This window comes from Rattus rattus, chromosome 13 (assembly GCF_011064425.1).
Source record: "Rattus rattus isolate New Zealand chromosome 13, Rrattus_CSIRO_v1, whole genome shotgun sequence".
Classification (NCBI taxonomy): Eukaryota; Metazoa; Chordata; class Mammalia; order Rodentia; family Muridae; genus Rattus; species Rattus rattus.
Window position 1 is genome coordinate 5,478,390 of NC_046166.1, and position 20,167 is coordinate 5,498,556.

Genomic DNA, 20,167 nt, shown 5'->3' on the forward strand with positions numbered 1-20,167 from the left:
CCCTATCGTATAGATTTTATTATTGGCGAACACACAACATCATCCACCTGTTGTGTTTGCAAATGAAGACCATTTTCATTCTGTTTCACTGGAAATTGGCTGTTGTCCATAAAGGCACTTGTATCACGGAATCACGAATCTTTTGGAAGCTACCAGAAACTCTGTTCTAGTAGAGGGACCATGATCTCAGTGAGGGTCAGGGTCTGTAAGTAATCGGAGTGTGACCTGCTTCTCCTCTGCTCCCTTTAGTGACCTCTGGCTTTGTTTCTATTAGGAAGCAAAGCCCACAGTCCACAGAAGTAGCTCTGCTGACGTCCTTTTAGTTCCTCCACTGTCAGCCACACCAGCTCTGGGGATCCACGGCGAAGCCTTCAATCTGTCATAGTAGCCCTTCATTTGTTTCTATCTTCACAGAGCAAATGACTGAACAATTAAACTTTCATTTGGAAGCTTAATTACTTTAAAGGGTACCAGGACTTCATGTTAAACAAATTTACCTCACCAAATATGATGAAGATGTGAATGTCGATCATCAGAGAGCTAATGAAATAACCACAATGCAGTTCGGCGGATCAACCGACATCATCTTAGTCGTCTGAACAGATTTCACTCTGCATTCACCTTGGAGTCACACATGTAGCTGTGTTATTTGTGCCTTCAGAAGGTACCTTAGCCATGATTCAGAGTGACTCAAACACATTTGAGTAGGAAAAGGACTTTCTATACAGATTTTTTTAAAAAATGAAATTTATGTGATTTCCCTCAAAAGAGTGGGACGCCACAAAAGTAGCAATGACCATGTTACTCAGTTTTATGTTGCTGTGACCAAGTTACATGACAGAAACCATTAAAGGGGGTTCCCTAGAATTCAGGTCTCTTGCCTTCATGTTGCTGGGACCAAACACCATGGCAGTGGGAGCCTCTAATAGAGAAGCCTCTTCTTGAAGGACAAGAATCAGAATAGATACACGGCCATGCTCCAAGGTTTTCTCCTTTCTTTCATTCATTCCATCCAACTCCTGAGCCTTCGGATGGCACTTGCCCATACTCTGGGTATGTCTCCCATCCCCAGCCAATCCTCTCAGGAAAGCCCCCACAATCATACCCAAAGATATGCCTCAGATTTCCTGCGTGGCTCTAAAACCCAGTCAGGTTGAAAATGAAGATTAACCATTACAAATGCTCATTTGAATTTCTAATCTTTCACAGTTCCCCTAAGTAACCCACAATTCTGTTCTGAATTTCTGAGATAAACCAGCTTTAGTTTTTTTTAAAAGTTAATATGTATCCAGCACGACGCCAGGGACTAGCTTGAGCCAGGTAGAGAGGGAATGAAGAAAAAAAAAAAAAAAAAAAAAAAAGCAAACACAGAGACTCAGAAAAACTAGAACCAGGTGGGCTGACCTCTGACAGAGCGGCTACAACAGCCAGCAGACTATTTGTTTCTTACAGTCGAACAGGGAGGTGGGGTTATTGTATTGCACACAGCTGAACAAAGGAGGCAGGCTTACTAAATACTGAGAAACAAAGAGAGGGAGTTATTATGTACACCTGAACATGGAGGCAGGCTTAGCGAATCCTGACAGGAGCCGTCTTCAGAGCAAAACACCTAGGCAGAGCGAACGTTATTTGCACACACTGGTAACATTCACACTCACATCCGTGGAAGTCTTTCTCGTGTCTCTGGGCTTCACCAGGGGGAAGGCTGTGCTGCTTGAACGGGGGGTGAGGCTGAGTGAATGAGGCACAGTCACTCACTCCTTCCACTGCACCTCACTGCCGGAAGAGCTCTAGGAGAAACGAGTGAGCAAGTGGACTAACAGTGAGAAGGAAATGGTCCCTATCTCCTAGTGTTTACGCTACAGTGTAGTCCTCTTCCCCTGAATGTGGCCCGGACCCAGTGACTAAGGAACTAAAGGTAGAGGGGAAGGGGTGTGTCTCCAGAAGCTAACCTACAAAAGGCCAGTCAGGGCCTGCTCCTCTGCCACCCCTCGCTTGTTCTAATCAAGTCAGGTGCCATGTTTCCAGCTGCCCTACCAGAAGGCCTACCTACGTGGTAAAGAGCTAAAAAACAGTCTCCTCTGGCCAGTAGCCCGCGAAGGACTAAGGCCCGGGCCAACATCCCATGGGAAACTTCACCATTCTCGTTATGACATGTGTTTGGTGTACATGGTGATTGGTGCTTTCCAGTCCAGCCCGAAGATGACTGTGCCCTTGGACTCCAGAGCAAAGGATCCAGTTAAACTCAGCCTGGATTCCTGACTCCTAACACTAGGAAATGCAAAATGTCGTTGCTTCTCATTCGAAGGGTGTCGATAGCTCCATCCACAGCCTTATTTAATATGCTAACCAATAAATGGGTGCCTGGCTGAGCATGACTCCCATGGATGTAGAAGGAATCATATATCTTAGCCCATAAAAAAGATGCACACTGTAGGTTATTTCATTTACAAGCTCTAAGTCTAGACTGGGCAGATTTTGAACTATTCTACCTTACATCCCAGCCATAAGGCCCTTGTTACTGGTTGCTTCTTCGGCCATGTGCTCACGGTCCTTCTCCTCTCATGGCCGCTTTCTTGGTCTCCTTTTTTCTCCTCCCTCTTTACCTATGACCCCCAGCCGGGTATCTGGAAACTCATCCACTTCTATCTACTGCTCACTCACAGACTTTTGAGTGAGCAGTTACCTTGGGGAGGAAGGTTACACAGCAAGGTGCATAACAAGGTTCCATGTACATACATATATGGCAAGTACTTACTTGGTGTACATGAAGCTCTCCTCATTGTGGAAGGCAACCAGTGTTTAGCATCTGAATACATAACAGCACCAGACCAAACTCAACACATGCACCCATTCATAACATCAGAGGCCTATACAGCAGCTCAAAAGTAGCATATATGTCATCCAGACAGCAGCCTAGGCAGCTGGGCACCATGGCAATGGGTCCAGGAGCTGGCAGGGAATGTGGCTTCTGCAAGGCATGATAGCTAGACAATCTGGAAGTATCCCCTTTTGTCTCTTCTACCTTAGGGTTATACCCCACACACACCAGCACCCTAATAGACTTACTAGATTGTGTGGAGGGATGGGTTTTAAGGAGATGGTGTGGAGCACCGGATAGAAACTGAGGCTACAAATGGAAGCCTGCACGTTATTATTTGAAAGTTACAAGCTGGGGAGGTGGCTCTGTTGGTAAGCATGCACCACACAAGCATGAGAGGACTGGAGTTTCAATCCCCAGCTCCCATGTAAAAAGCCAGGAACACCGGCATGTGGCTGTAATCCTAGTACTGGGGAGGCAAACACAGGAGGATCCCTGGGACTCGCTGGCCAGCCAGTGTAGCCAATCAGAGAGCCCCATGTTCAGTTGAGTGACCTTGTTTAAAAATATAATGTAGAGATTAATTTCGGAAGGCATGTGGTGTTATCCTCTGTTCCCCCAATACACAAACACCCATGCAACGCATCATGTACACACACACACACACACACACACACACACACACACACACACACACACACACGGGGAGAGAGAGAAAGAGACAGAGAGACTAAAGGCAAGCTAACCAAACCACAGCAAGGCACACAGTATCAGTAGGAGTCCCCTGACCCTCACCCACACAGTCCTCTTTCAGGGACCAAAGGTTTCCCCTCTGTTTCAGATCCAACGCTTTCTGCTACCAGTCTGAGAGGAAGCATAAATATAGTAGACAGGATACATGGACGCTGGGCACGCCTCTTGGGTAGCACATAAGTGTGGTGGTAGTGGTGGTGGGTGACCACAAGCAGTGTCACGTTCCCTAGGGAGCCAGGTCTGGCAGGGCAGCCAGCAAAGACCTACTGTTAAAAGAGCAGCTAAGGGTGAGCTGTTCACTGCTGGCTCTGGGGAGCTATGCAGACCTCCCACAGACCTTAGCCAGAGGAAAGCAGGTCAGAGGTGCTCAGTGCATCCCACAGACCTCCATGAGCCACCACACGCAACCAGAAGGCCAAACAGGAAGGGAAGCCTGAGGAAGGATGTGACACAGACATCAGCCGCCTACGAGTGCAAAGTCCTGTGCTGTGCTTCAGAAATGGCAGTTCCCCTCCATACCCGTTAGAGACTCTGAAGAAGCCAAGCACTGAACTTCAAGGTTGCTTTCTCAATGGTCTATCTGCTTTCATTCAGAAGAACAGTGTGTTTGCTGGTCTGACGTCTGTTCCAAGTCACCAGTAGCTAATACCCACGCTCAAATGTCAGAGGCCCTGTTGTCTTTGTCTTCCTATGACTCAACCAAATCCTGAGGGCAGTCTGTTTGATGGGGACAATGCTATGCAACTGAGGGAGACAGCAGAGTTTCTGAGGAATAGTCTTCTTATTCGGACTCCTTACTGATCCTATTCCAGAAGAAACTGTCCTATGAGTCTTATTTATTTATTTACATCCCAAATGCTGCTCCCCCTCCCGGTTCCTCCCTCACAGAGTCCTCTCCAGCCCTGATCTGGCCTCAGTGGGAAAAGTCCTATTTTTTTTTTAACTTTTGAGATCTTTTTCATTTAAAGGTAATCTTAATGCTATTAAATTCACAAATATGCTATTTTTTATTACCCAATCCTAATTCTCTAAAACACCCATTTGCAAACATACAAGTATCTATTCTCTCCCCATGTCAGTGCTCGGTCATCATAGTTTTGGAAATGGGAGAACAGATTCCCCTTAAACTGCAAGTCAGTAGCTGTTTCTTTAGAGTTAACTTTAGCAAAATTCATACAAAATGGTGATTAACAATGGTCTTCTTGTTAACCCACAAGGAAACACCTTCAAAACTGCAATCTGTTAACATTTCTGTACTAAAATGTAGAAAAACTGAACTACACAAATATTGAAAAGTTAAAAGTTCCATAATTTTTTATTCCTGGTACAACTATGACAGTTTACAGGGCAATATACCTGATGCAATGAAAAGAAAAAGACAAAGCTACAACAGATAAAAGACCTCGGGAGTGTACATCTAATCGACACTCATTGCATTAATTGATAGCTGCACTTTTGCAAACTGTGGCTGTGAGCATCCTGAACAAGAAGGGCTTCCTGTTTAAGCTGCCGTGACTTTTCTGACTATGGCTCATCGTTCCCTCTGTGGTAGATTTTTACAGTTCCTCTAATGCATTCAGGAGGACTCAAAGTAACGTTGTAGCTCTCCTGACAATTCTCGCTCTCTCTCCTGCTAAGAACTGTAGCCGTTTGTTTGTTTTATTTTAAAACCTTCTGCTACTGTATCCACCACTTCCACCTCCAGATCCATAGCCACCACCATAGGGACTGCCTGGGCTTCTTCCACCAAAACTGCCCCCCTTCATGGGTCCATAATTAGATTGTTGCTGTCCACTATAATTTCCAAAGTCATTATAGTTCCCACCACCACCATAGTTACCTCCACCAAAATTCCCTCCTTCATTGTAACCATCATATCCTCCTCCACCACCACCATAACCACCACCTTGGTTTCCATATCCTGGTCCACCACCTCCATAACCTCCTCTACTACTGTAACCAGGACCACCACCATAGTTGCCACCATCACCCCAAATCCATGATATCCACCATCACCACCTCCATAATTGCCTCTGCTGCCTCCACCTCCACTATCATAGCCTCCTCCTCCACCAAAGTTTCCTCCACGACCAAAGTTTCCTCCACCACCACCAAAGTTTCCTCCACGTCCCAAAAAAGCTGCCAGACCCACCTCCATGTCCTCTCTGTGACCCAGCAGACAGCATCCCTTGTTTAGAACGTTACTCTTTCACTTCACGATTATGCCCATTAATAGTGTGGTATTTCTGAACAACAATTTTATCAACTGTGTCATGATCATCAAAAGTTACAAAAGCAAATTCTCTCTCTTTCCCACTCTGCCTGTCTTCCATAACTTCTATGGTTTCAATCTTGCCATACTTTTCAAAGTAATCTCTCAGATTATATTCTTCTGTATCCTCTTTAGTACCGCCAACAAAAATCTTCTTCACTGTCAAATGGGCCCCAGGCTTTACAGAATCCTCTCTAGAAACAGTTCTCTTTGGTTCCACCACACGTCCATCAACCTTGTGTGGCTGAGCACACATTGCAGCATCCACCTCTTCCATACAAAACCAAAGCCTCTGGAATGTTCTGTTTGAGGATCTCTCATTACCACACAGTCTGTAAGTGTGCCCCATTTCTCAAAATGTTCTCTTAAGCTATCACCTGTGGTTTCAAAGCTCAGACCACCAATAAACAGCTTCCTCAGCTGCTCTGGTTCCTTTGGATCATGGCCCTCCATTTTGAGACCAGATTTTCCTCTTCCAACTCGAGTTCAATATGAAAAAGTCCTATTCTTGAATGGAATAACTTAGGCTCTCAAAGAGAGGTGACGTGCCTTCAACCACACACCTTCCTATCTGACACTGTCTATTCCTTTCATGTACACCTACCCAGACCATGCAGACAAAGCTGAATTCTTCACAGTAAGACCACTCAAAGACCCCTGGGAAGATCACTTAGACACCCCTGTGCCTAGCTATGCATCCAACATGTCTGATGTGCCTACAAGTTCATCCATCTAAAACACAGGAATAGCTGTCTTAATGCAAACATACCACTCATTCCTTATAGAAGTACATATTCAACTTTGAGCACTAAAAATATAGACACTTTAAATAAGAGACAAGCCCTTTTTCCATAGGCTGCTACTATATTCTTCATATAACATACAGAGACAAACTCTATGGCAGAAGGGCTATGTTACCTTTCTAGAAAAAAAAAACACAATATTGGAACTATCATTCTGTTTAACATCTAACAGGAATTCAACCTACAATGAATGAAAAAATATTCAAGCCTAGATTATACTAACATCTCTTTGTTCAGGTTGTCTGACATATGGGCAAATGTGTAAGTTTTCACTGACTGTAATATTCATGGAATATCTGACTAATCTCTCTCCTTTATGGGATTCTCCCAGGCACTGAGTCTATTTTCTACTCCAGGATCAAGCACAAGGGCAGGAGCCTCTATAAATACACATTCAAATGTTTATTGAGTGCCCCTGAACGTAGGCACAGTGTCCCATGCTCAAAGCTTGGTAGCTTAATGAAGCCTTCATTTATCCCCTGCAGGAGGAGCTTAGTAAAATGGGCACCAGATGAGGAATTGGAGCTCATAAACTCTCTCCTGGTTTCTGTGCTAACTCTGTAGCCTTGGGCAAGTCTGACCTTTCTGGGCTTCCTTAGTTTTCTCTCCTTAACCTCATTTACTTCTATTGCTCTGCTTGCCTCATACAAGTGCTCTGAGGGTCACATAAATGCTACAAATGAGCCATTTGTATTATGTGGATGGCATTATCTTTAGCCCCAGTAGAACCCAGTAGAACCCTGTGTTCAGGGATTTTAGATTGTCCTGTTGACTGACAGTCCCAAGTTCCTATGTATGCTGGCATCTCAACAACAACGGAATAAACTAACCGTACTCAAGGATGGCCATGGAGTCCAGTATTGAAGCCACTCACACCATGGCCCTGGGGTGATCACTCTAGAAGGCCAGAGGCAGGCAAATCCGTACTTCTGGTAGACCCTTCAAAACGTGATCTTCCTAGAGCCTCCCACAATAAACGTTTCATCACCTCCACTTTGGATGCTGACACAGTGCCATCGCCTTGCAGATGAAGTGCATACAAAGGATGTCTATGAGGAAGATGAGCATGTTACAAAATAACTTTCTTTTCATCCTTCAGGCTTCTCAAGAAGACAGTCCCAATGGGACAGGAGGGGATGAGGCTCACTCGCTCTCAATTACTTCCTACAGCCTGATTTTGAGAAAGGACGGGGGTTTTGGTCAACTACTGCAGGAGGCCACATATCGATCTAGAACTTAGTAATACAGCTTCATTTTCAACATTTGTTCATGGCAACACTCCTTTGCCATTTATGATAAAGGTGTAAACTTTTCTTCTATTCAGGAAAAAGGTATGTAACACTGAATGAAATTGTTAACTGACATAGTCAGGCCGCTTGTCACCACCTCCCCCAGACCCCAGTCAGCCTCTTCCTTCCCACTTCCCTGAGCCTGGCAGGTTTCCCAGCCACCAACACAGGTTAGAGGCATATGATTTTTTTTTTTTTTGTCAGTCAAGGCCAGCACATCCTCACCCCTTAATGGGGCTACTCCCACCCCAGCCATTCTGCCTTCGAATGACAGAAGCAGCAGGAAGCTGGGTATCCAATGGGAAACTCCCAGGAAGGACTACTTTGAGAAGCACTACTTAGGATAGTAATACAGACAACTCTCCCCTCCCCCCACCTTGGCTCTATGGCTGTCTCTTCATTGACTCCAGGGGTTGATGTATCCACCTCCAATGCTTTTGCTCAGTGAAATAGTTCTCTCAACACTGTATGTAGTCCCTGAGGCTAGTCCTGTAGTAGTCATTAACAATCAAAGTATGAAGAGACCCACCACGCACCATGCCACACTACTGCCTGCTACCCTTTGTCCCCAGCGGTCTCTCCACCTCCATGGCTAGCCCACACATATCCACCTATCTTGCAGCTCTCTGCTCACAGTCTCTGCATCCGACTCCTGTGGTTAGAGTCAGAATTCCTGGTAACCCTACAAGACAAAGATCAAAATTCTAGATGCCTTGTAATTTATCAATCAGATTTACATCAGTAAATTCTCACTCCACAAAAATGTCCACACGATAAGCTCAGAGCCAACTGTTATTGATATAAACTTCCCATCTAGATAAGACAAATTGTCTGGTAATAATCCATCCCTTATAAGATATTTATAGCTACCTGTGGCTGTTAAAGCCACACAGGGCTGGTTCATTCTTCTCCTCCTCCATCTTGGTTTCTTCTTCCCCTTCTCCTCTCTCTCCCGCCTTTCAAAACTTCTGCCCCTGCATTTCTTTTTCACTGCCCAGTCACAGGTCTTGCCTTATTTTGTTTCTGCCCTCACCTACATATAGATATCAATCCACATAGACCAAGTCCCAGCCTGGATCCAAGCTACCGCTGGCCTTCCTGAGCACTCTATACCCTAAATACCCAGACCTCTGAAGAGATCTGCCCAGAAGCAGCCTTGACTGCAGCCACTTCCTATCTTTCAGTTCTCAGGGTTCCTCTGGGCCACAGTGTTGGGTTTCAAACCCCATTTCTGAGGACAAAGGGGACAAGTAGCACAGAGACAGAACTAGGCAGTGCCCTTGGGGGAAGAGGTGGGGCATACCTCCCAGGGTCCCAGACAGAGCAGAAGGAATTCTGGGATCAGCCCCTCCAGGCCAATGAGACTGGGGGCTGCTTATCTATGCCCAGATTTTGGGCTGCAGAAATGACACTCCTCTGAGAAGTAGGCCTCCAGGGTCACCTGGAAAATAACCAGAGAACTCAGGATATGGGTTTACTTTCGCATTTGAAGATCATGGTGTCTCTCATAGTATTCCTGACTTCCCTTTTTAATGTCTTTCTCAATGTTTCTTTCTCCTTTGTCCCCTACTTTGTCCCTAAGGCTCTCAAGTGCATTTAAGCTGGAGGAAAAATTGACCAGCCGAGGTATCAGCATTGTACCCAAGACACTATTTGAACTTCCTAATGGCTCCAGGCAATCCCTCAGGGCCCTGCTTCCAATAAAACTGAGCTGAAAAGTCAGTAGAACAGTTTCCCCACCTGCCAACCCTCTTTAAAACTGTGGCTCCATTTCAAGCTTTGGATATCTGGTTACTGTGCGGTCTCCCCAGTCTGAGGTCAGCTTTCTGTATAGCAATCCTATGCTCAATCAGGGACCAGCATGAAACCTATCTTTTAGTTTCATTTATATCTCTGTAATAAATTATCTTAACAAGATGCAACTTATGGGAGAAAGTGTTGTTCTTACAATACCACTTTGTAGTTCTTCACTGTGGGGACACTAAGTCAAGAACTTCAAACAGCTACCCAGGTCACATGCACAGTCAAGAGCAGGGAAGAGTACTTAATCTGCTTGGATTTCTCCACTCTTATACAAGTCAGGAACATCTGCCTAGGGAATGGTGCTGTCCACAGTGGACTAGGTCTTCCCATATTATGTAACTTAGTTATAATAACCCCAATGTAAAGGCTCCAGATCGCTTCCCAGGTGATTGTACATTGTATCAAGTTCATAATTAAAGCTAACCACCACAATTTAATTCTTGGCTCCACTTAGTGAAGTGAGGTGGGAATCCCAGCACTGGGTCCTGTGATTGTTCACCCTTTGCAGACTGCTCACAGGCCATGGAAGCTTCTGGAAGCTGCATTTCATTTAGTTGTTTCTCTGTGGTCCATGCTTGAGCATCATACAAACTCCTTCAGTCTTGTGAGTCTGGATGCCACATGTCACCGGAGTTGGGCACACATTCAGTTGACATGGTTGTCTACCCATCTACATTGGCATGGCACCATAGGTAGTGGGATTTGTGAGGGCCCGTTTCCTTACTTATATTTCCTAGCTTGGATATGCCCTCCTTTGAGTGTCTATGCTTAAAGAATTCCCCAGATTGTCATTGAAAGTCAAAAGCCCAATGTATATTTCTGTGAAACAGCCATAATCACAGATTAATCCTGTAGAGACTCAAGTGCAGCATCAGTCTGAGTCTACGATTTAGAGTAACGTCATTACCAGGTCTCCAGTCTTCTCCTGGAGGAAAATTTTCCATTCTTCAAGACACACTCAGATTATATATACACATATATATATATATATATATATATGTGTGTGTGTGTGTGTGTGTGTGTGTATACATATATATGTGTATATATATACACATATATATATTCTTTAGCTGAGATTCTTCTTTGTTTGGCTTTGATGATGTGAGTCAAAACAACACATACTAATAAAGAAAAATCAAGATGTGGTAGAACAAAAAAACTAAAGTTAAAAATTATATTAAGGACTGAGGAGATTCGTAGGTAAGAACACTTGCTACGGAAACACTGGGACCTGAGTTAGGGTCTCTAACACCCACAGAAAATGCTAGGCATGCTCCCCCATAGATGAAACTAAGGCAGTGGGAGAGGTGCAGAGAGAAAAGTGTGTCTGGGGTTTTCTGGTTGGTCAGCCCAGCTGAAAGTGACTGTTAGCTCCAAGTTCACGGAGATACTCTGTCAAAAAACTGAGGTGGAAGAGAGTGGGGAAGGACACTGATATCTTCCCCTGGCCTCTGTATGTGCACATGGCCTTCCCCAGCCCCCCCTTTCTCTGTCTCTATCTCTATCTCTCTTGCACATGTACACATACACACGCATACACACACATGCATGCACGCACACACATGCACATACTATACTACACTAAAATATAACCCCAAGATGCCATGCTACAGATGAAAGCTTTCACCTCCCGGGTGTTGAATGTGTGTCTGTCGTGGGCCAGGTTCAACACTGGGCAGTGGAGAGTCCTTGCCTTCATAGATCACAGAATAGTAAGGAAGACAGGACCAAAACCACTAATTGTAAGTCCTTTACTAAATCAAGCCAGAAGTCACGGAGACTTACAAGACTCCAGCATGGAGTGAGGGAATGTTCCCCAAGGAAGTCCAAGTCCCAGCTGAGTCAGAAAAGAGGAGGGTCAGAGGGCTACCAGACGTGGGGAGTAGGTGGGCAGGCGTGGAACCTGAAAGCTGGAGGACCTGACAAGATTCCAGAATGTCTGGCTAGAGCACTGCCAGGCAAGGCATTGGAGGTCCTGGCCCACGCAATGGAAAGTTGCCTTGCTGTGCAGGTCATCAAGAGGAAGCTCCCCTGAGAGCAGGGCCACACCCACCCCCCCACCCCACCCCCCGGCCTATCTGATAGCCTAGTGTTAGCTCCCAGAGGCGCTCGCTCACTAAGCAGCCTTTCTATATTGTTCTCTCAAACCTTCACACATAGCGAGCAAGGGAGCTGTCCCTCTTTCTCCCCATTTCCTTCCTCCTAAGACTCTCTGCTGCTTGTTTCTCTCATTTCCCTCTTCTGGATCCCATCCTGTCTTACTTACTGTTTCCTATTTTGCATACAAAGTATTTAACAACTCCTGACAGTGCAACTCAGACAGAAGAGGAAAATCAACCAATAAGACCACAGTGGGGCAGGATGAGGGCACAACACCAGCTCCTTAGATCATTTTAGGGTGGCTCAGACCTGGTTAGGGCTAGTAGTGTTTACATGAGCAACAAGAGGGGTTTCTCATTAGGAAACCCCTCTCCTCTGTATTGACTATGATGCCAAAACTTTAAGGGAACACAAAAAGAGGTAGTGTACCTGTGCTAAATGGGTTGCTGTGGGACTGGAAACCCATTTTAAGCAGCAGAGCCCTTTACTATGGCAGAAATTGCCAATACGGCGCCCACGCACAACTCTCTGGATCCTCAGAAGTATGGGCTACATTTTGTATGTTGTGTTTTCAAGCAGTTTGGACTCTGGGATACCTTCCTAGCAACCTACCCAGTAAGCCACTTGTCCTGGGTACATCTGGATTTGCAAATATGAACTTTTTGGCCTGCTGGGACAGTCAACTTTTCTTTCACACCCAGCTAAAATGACTCAACATCCTACTGCCCACGGGCTTCCCCAGGTGGTCAAAGATGCAAAGCTCCTGCCCTCTCTTGCTCCAAATTTCTGCCCAAAGTACATCTCTAGTGCCTTCTAAAGCTTCACAGAACCACCAGACACTCTCTCTTTCCCAAGTGACACCAGCCTAAGGCCTTGTGTATAAAAGACCTTTATGCAAAAATTAATTACCAGAGTCTCTGACTGCCTGTCTCCTCCTTGGCACTTGAGTTACTACCCTTGTTTCTCTCTGCTCCTGAGGATGCTTCTCCCTCACTCTTACTTCTCCAAATGAGTCTTCCTATTCAAGCTCTTGATGATTATTACACCCAGCATAAGTCAGAGTCTCCAGAAGAACACAACCTATAAAATGAATGCATGTTACAAAAAGGGATTAAATTGGCTTACATGACGTGACCTGGGAAATCTAATAATTGCTATCTGCAGGCTGGAGAGCCTGAGAACCCTGTAGGTGCTAGGTGCATGGAGCTGAATGTCTCAGCAGTTCCAATCTGGTGTTAAAGGACTGATGTCCCATTGGAGGGTCAAAAACCCTGCATCCTGAAGTCAGTTATGGATGGCATCACTAGCAACAGTGATGAAGTATATGCACTCACCAGCAAGAAGGCACACAGGCGGTGACACTTCTCCCTAGGACATCTTTATATCTGCCTCCCACAAGCTGTTCCCCACTGTGAGGGAAATGGCCACACCAACCCTTCCTGAAGTGTTTCTTGTAGTTGAATCTAAATCCAATCAAGCTGGAAAGATTGACCATCATGCCCAGTATTGGTGAGAATAAATACCAGAGAAAACATGGGAACATGGGTCATGGAGCTTTCAGGGCATGTGTGTCATCTGATTCGCTATTCCATCTAGAAATTTGTCCAAAGGAAATCATTCCATGTGTGATGTTTTAGCTATAAGGATGTTTGTTACCAGCATATACTGGGAGCAACTTAACCGGCCAACAGGGGAAAGTTGGCTCTACCTTTGATTCATCTCTACACCGAAAGAGCCATTAAAACAACAATGTCCAGTTCTCTTTTATGACATAGGAAGGTATGGTGTCTTGCTAAAGTAGATTAAATCAGAAGGCAGGAAGCCTGGAAATACTGTGTGTACTGCTTTTGTGAAGAAATTAAAGCCCCAGGATTTATGACAGGTAGCTCACATTTGCCTATAACACCAGTTCCAAGGAATGTGATGCCCTCCTCTAGAATGCGGAGACACTGCACTCCACATACACAAACCCATGCTCAGACACACACATATATATAGCTAAAAAGTTTTTATTCTTAAAAGAAAAATTTCTCCAGAGAAGGAAAAAAATCAGGAAAGTGACATCTTCCACAAGAGCTTCAAACAATATAAAATACCTTGGGGTAACCAATCAAGTGAAAGACTTGTATGATAAAAATCTTAAGACTTTGAAGCAAGAAATTCAATGTTTCTGGACCAGTAAGATTAATAGAGGAAGAATGCCCACCCTACCAAAAGCAATCTACAGATTCAGTGCAATCTCTATCGAAATTCCAACACAATTTTTCACAGATCTTGAAGAGACAATTTTCAGCTTCCTGTGGAAACATGCAAGAAATTATAAAACAACCATAAATGATAAGAGGAGTGTAGGGAGTATCACTGTCTCTGATTTCAAGTCATACTACAGAACTAAACAATAAAAATATCATGGGTCGGGAACAAAAACAGACACAGATCAATGAAATCAAACTGAAGACCCAGAAATAAATCCACAAAACTATGGAAACCTGATTTTTATTAAGAATCCATAAGTATACACTGGGAGGGGGAGGGGACACATTCAACAAATGGTGCCAGTCAAACTGGGTGGTTGCATTCAGAGCAATCCAAGCAGACCCATACGTGTTGCTCCACACGAACCTCAACTCTAAATGGGTCGTAAGCCAGACACACTCTGCCTGATAGAAGAGAAATCAGGAAATGGCCTTGAACTCAGTGGCACAGGAAAAGAGTTTCTAAACAGAACACTGGTGGCACAGACACTAAGAACCACAATTAACAAATGGGACCTCATGAAACCAAAAAGCTTCTGCATGGCAAAGAACACCGTATTTCAGACAAACAGTCAGCTTACAGAATGGGAAAAGACTTTTACCACCTCTACCTCTGAAAGAGGGATGATATTCAAAATATATAAAGAACTCTGGAAACTAGATATCAAGAAAACATATAACCCAATTTAAAAATGGAGTACAGATCTAATCAGAGATTTCTCAACAAAGGAAACTGGAATGGCTAAGAAACACATTTAAACTCTTCGACATCCTTAGCCATCAGGGAAATGCATATCAAACTGCTTTGAGATTTTATATTACATCGGTAGTGTCTAAGATCAATAAAACTGATCATGCTGGTGAGGATGCAGAGTAAGGGGGCACTCATTCATTGCTAAGGGGGACTGCAAATGTGTACAGCCACTATGGAAACCAGTGTGGTAGTTCCTCAGCATGAGAATCCCTCTATCTCAAAATCCAGCTGTACTACTCTTGAGCATACACTCAAAGGATCTTTCACCTTACCATAGAAACACTAGCTCAATCGTGTTCATTAGTGATGATAATAGCCAGAAACAAATTAGACATCCTTCAATAGAAGAATGTATGTATAATATGTGGTACATTTACATGATGGAGTATTACACAAGCCAAATAGAAGAGGAGGAGGAGGAAGAGGAAGAAGGGAGAGAGGGTGGAAAAGAAAGAAAGAAAGAGAGAAAGAAAGAGAGAAAGAAAGAAAGAGGGAGGAGGGAAGGAAGGAAGGAAAAAAGAAAAGAAGGAAAGAAAGAAAGGAAGAAAGAAAGAAAGAAAGAAAGAAAGAAAGAAAGAAAGAAAGGAAGAAAGAAAGAGGAAGGAGGGAGGGAGGGAAGGAAGGAAGAAAGAAAGAAGGAAGGAATCTCCCAGGTAAGTGGATGGAACTAAAAGAAAATCATCCTGAGTGAGGTATCCAGAACCTAGGAAGACAAACACGGTATGCACTTGCTTATATATTGATATTAGCTTTAAGTCAATAATAACCAACTCAATAACAATAACAATCTGTAGAATTACAGAAGTTAGATATAAAGAAATGCTATAGGGAGACAGCTCTCATTAGGAAAGGAAAATAGAATATATAGTTATGGATGGATGGTAGGGCTGAAACAGGAGGATCTAGTAGGGGGAGGCAAGGAAAAAGACAAGAAAAGGAATACAGGGAAAGACAGCTAAGCTAAGGGTCATTTGAGAGGTAATATGGAAACCTAGTGGAATAGAAACTTCCTAAGATATGTTACATATATGAAGACAATATAAAAGAAAGTGTCAAACAATGGAGAGAGAGGGTCCCAACTGGCCATCTCTTGTCACTAAATGGAGTTGTCAGTACTACTAGGATTGGGTTACATCTAATTGAATTGTTGGCCAAAGGGGTCCCATGGGGACTCCCTGACAACCTAGGCTGTTACCAAGGCTGGAGATTTCTCTCCCAAAATTGACAGGAAGACCCCATTGCTGAAAACAAGACCTACACAACTCATTAAATATGAAGAAGTCAAGCTGGTGCCCACATAGAGCCTTCACCATTATGTTCCAGCATCTTTGGTACAGGAAAGTACTCTGCACGCTACCAAAAAGGAAACAAAATTACCAAGTCAGCCTCTAACCCTTCGATCTACAATGACATCTCGCCTGCAAGCTAGGCCAGAGCAGTGCTGGAACGAAGCTTGTGGGAGTTAATAGCCAATATCTGGTTTTGCTTAAGGTGCACTCCAGCACGAGATAGAACCCATGCTGAACACCGCTTGGATGACCAAGAACCTGAGACTAGATAGCCACAGGACTGAGGGGAAAACTAAGTACTAGTATTCTAAACAAACAAACAGACAGACAAACACCAAACCCATCAAGACTCCTAATGACATTTCGCCATACTCATGGATCAGGGCTTTGCTCAGTCATCATCAGAAACGCTTCCTCCTGCAGCAGATGGGAACAAATACAGAGGTGGCCCAATGCCAAACACTACACAGAGAGTGAGAGGCCTTGGAATCCTTGGCCCTAAACAGGATGTCTACATCAAATCCCTCCCCTCAGGGCTCAGGGAACCCTGTGGAAGAAGATGCAGAGTGTACAAGACGGGGAGATGGAGCACACTACGACGCCAAGGCCCACCAAATCAACATGATCAAAACTCTTACGAATGCAGACTAAAGCAGCACTGCAGAGCCTGCCCTGGCCTATAGGGGGCACTCTATAAATATATTATGACTTCAGTTTACTGTTTTTATGGGACTCCTGAGTGTGCGAATGAGTAGGTCTTTGATTCTGTGCCTTTTCTTTCTGTTTGTTTGTTTGTTTGTTTGTTTGTTTGTCTTGTCCAACTCCAGTATGCTAGTTTTTGTCTTATCTTACTATATATTAATTTGTATATTAATATACAATATATTATATATTATAGAATCTAAATAGAGAGTGAATCTAAATGGGAGGTGAGGGAGGAAGGAACCAGGAAGAATCCAGGGAGTGGAAACTGTAACCCGGATGTAGTATGTGAGAAAATAATCTGCTTCTGATAAAAGAAAAAATTAAATAAATTAGAAGGATTTCTCAAGAACTCCAAGGGCATGAACAGTTTTGGGGTGGGTGGGCAAAATAGGTAGCAATCAGATCACTGAACACTCAGTGCGAGTTTGCCCCCGACTGGCACACAGTAAAGCGCACCCATTTCCACTGGCGGTAGACTGAGGTCTGTGGCCTCTCTACCTCACGCTCCAACTGAAGAGCTGTCATCCCGTCCTTCAGGGTCACAGCCTCCACAAAGGTTTGTGTTCTGTAGCTGTTGGCTCTTAGGTGGGCATGGCCATTGCCCTCTTGAATCAGAGCAGATGTGGTCACGCACACGCGACTTTCATGATGTGCAGCACGTCTGTTTTCCCAGAGAGGGAAGGACACACTCTTGAGGATCATGAAGCTGGATGATCCCACCAACGCCCCGGCCTCTCCGTGGCTATGTAAGAAGTGATCTCCTAAGTGAACAGACAGTCCATGGAGGACTCTGCTGCTGTGCCTTGCAGTAGAATAGCTGTGCTCATATGTTGTATAGGGGACTCCCCAGTGGTATAGCTGCCTTGAGTCACCTGTGCCTTTATAAGTCATCTCAGTAAACTCCTTGGTATAGCAATGTAGACTTGGACAGAATTCTTTATTCACCTGGCTTTCTGGCTACCTGGGCTGACAGGGCTGCTCTCCTCCTCCTCCTCTTCCTCCTCCTCCTCTTCTTCTTCCTCCTCCTCCTCCTCTTCTTCTTTCTCCTTCTCCTCCTCCTCTTTCTCTTCTTCTTCTTTCTCCTTCTCCTCCTTCTTCCTATTATTATTATTATTATTATTATTATTCATCCTCCTCTTCCTCCTCCTCTTCTTTTTCTTCTTTCTTCTGTTTTTTTTCTATTTATTTAGTTATTTATTCATTCACTTTACATCCCATCACTGTACCCTCATCCCCCCTTCCACAGTCCCTCCCCCAGTGCCTCTCCCCCTCTTCTCTGAGAGAATGGAGCCACCCCCAGTGTCTCCCTTCACTGGCACATCAAGTAAGTCCCTGCAGGGCTAGGTGCTTCTCCCACTGAGACCAGACAAGACAGCTGAGTTAGGAGAACAGGTCCCACAGACAGGCTACAGCTTTAGGAATAGCATCTGCTCCAGGTGTTAGGGACCCACATGAAGACCAAGCTGCACATCTGCTCCATATATGGCCTAGGTCCAGCCCGTGTATGTTCTTTGGTTGGTGGCTCAGTCTCCGAGAGCCCCCAAGGGTCCAGATTAGTTGACTCTCTTGGTCTTTCCATCCCCAGGAAAACCATGTGGCCCCTTCATGCGTTATATTTCCTGGGCATTTGTCCTGTGCAAGGTACTGAGCTGAGCACCTGGGACTGGGAGGACAAGAAGAGGCTATACACAGAAGGGAAACGTCTCCACCCCTCCTGCAAGTATTGCCACAGATCCCATTCCCTTAGCATCTGCATCTCCTGGTCCTCCTTCCCTTCGCACCATGCCTTATCTCCCCAATGTCTTCACTTCAAAGCCTCCTCCCCTCAGGCCATCCGTCCCTTGGAAACTGCTCTGACTCTCCCACAGCTTATAACAGAATGGATGGCACAGAGCAGAAGCTCAATAAATATTTATGGAACAACCGACAGAATACTATTACTTCCAGGAAAGCATATTTCCTTTATTTAGGGTTACGTGAGTGTGTGATGCCTGATATCACAAATCGGAACTTTTTTTCAGGCAATAGTGACAGAAGATACAACCCAAATCATGTCGGTGAAGGAAGGAGAATGCATCATCTCCCGTAAGTAGGGTATTTATAAGCACAGTCTCAGCTGGATCCGGGAGCTCAAACAATACAGACACTGTTTTCTTTCTCTTAGCCCGAACTTATCCTTCTTGGCATCAATGTCAGATTCTTTTCTCGTAAAACCAAGATGGCAACAACAATACCAAGCTTTCACAGATCCAAATCCAACATGGAGTAGAAGAAAAGAAAAAAATAAAAGAAGTGGAAGAGGAGACTTCTTTTAAAATCCAAGCAAGACGACCTAGACTGGCTAAATAGTCCTCAGTGCTTGGCTGGCTCGTGGGGCATCTGACACTATCACGCAGTTGGGGACTGAGAATTCTGACTGTCCAGACTGGGTCAACTTGCCTCTGTTTACCCTAGGAATGAGGGGAGGCTGGACATAATCCAAACATAATCAGAGTGCTCTGTCCAGAAGAACAAAGGCTGAGTTGGGAAGGTGGAGAGATGGAACTAAAGAGCACATCCTCTCTCACCCAAGCACCCTGACATGGAACCCCAAACCTTCCATTCAAGCATAAATATCTTTGGTTTCTCCCTCAGCTTGGACAGCAAAACTGCACAAAAGTCCACCCAGGACAACACCCTGTCCCAAAGCAAGCCACATGCAGTCCATGAACCCTAGTCACTTCTACCCCACCCTTCCCCCAGCTGTCTATGGTGGATGATCTGGGTGTGCGGCCATCGTGGAAAGCAGATGCCGGGATGCACCTCTCCTGTTCACATGGAGATGGTGTGGGCAGGTCTCACGTGCCTTCTGTTCGTCCCACTGTGAACGGCACAACAGCCAAAGGAAGTCAGCTTTAACTTGCGCTGCTGACCCAAAACTAATGATCCCTCTGTGACTCGCTCTCCTTACCTGTAAAATGGGAGTGAGACCCTCGGTGGCAGGCAGAGATGCTGCAGGGATGGCACAAGGTACGGCAGGCAAGATCCTGGGATTAGCAGGGCCTTCAAAGTTCTTACGCACAGGTTCCAAATCAGACGGCCTCCGGGTATGTATTACCCACGGGAGAGTCAGAGCGAAGTGAGCTTTGTTCTCCCCTAACTTGTTTTTCAGATGCCAGCAACACCCCCCACCCCATGCCTCAGCAAGGAAGAACAACATGTCAGGATGCCTAATTTAAGAAATCCCTCTTAATATTATCATAATGTAAAACGATACTTTTTCAGAAGAGTTATTGTGTGCTGTGCTCAGATAGCATGAAGTACAAAAGAGACGTGCATATGCA

General features: G+C 44.8%; 1 pseudogene; it reads right to left on the reverse strand.

Moving 5' to 3' along the window:
* Nucleotides 1–5,200: 5,200 nt before the first annotated feature.
* Nucleotides 5,201–6,299, reverse strand: LOC116914623 (annotated as a pseudogene).
* Nucleotides 6,300–20,167: the final 13,868 nt, after the last annotated feature.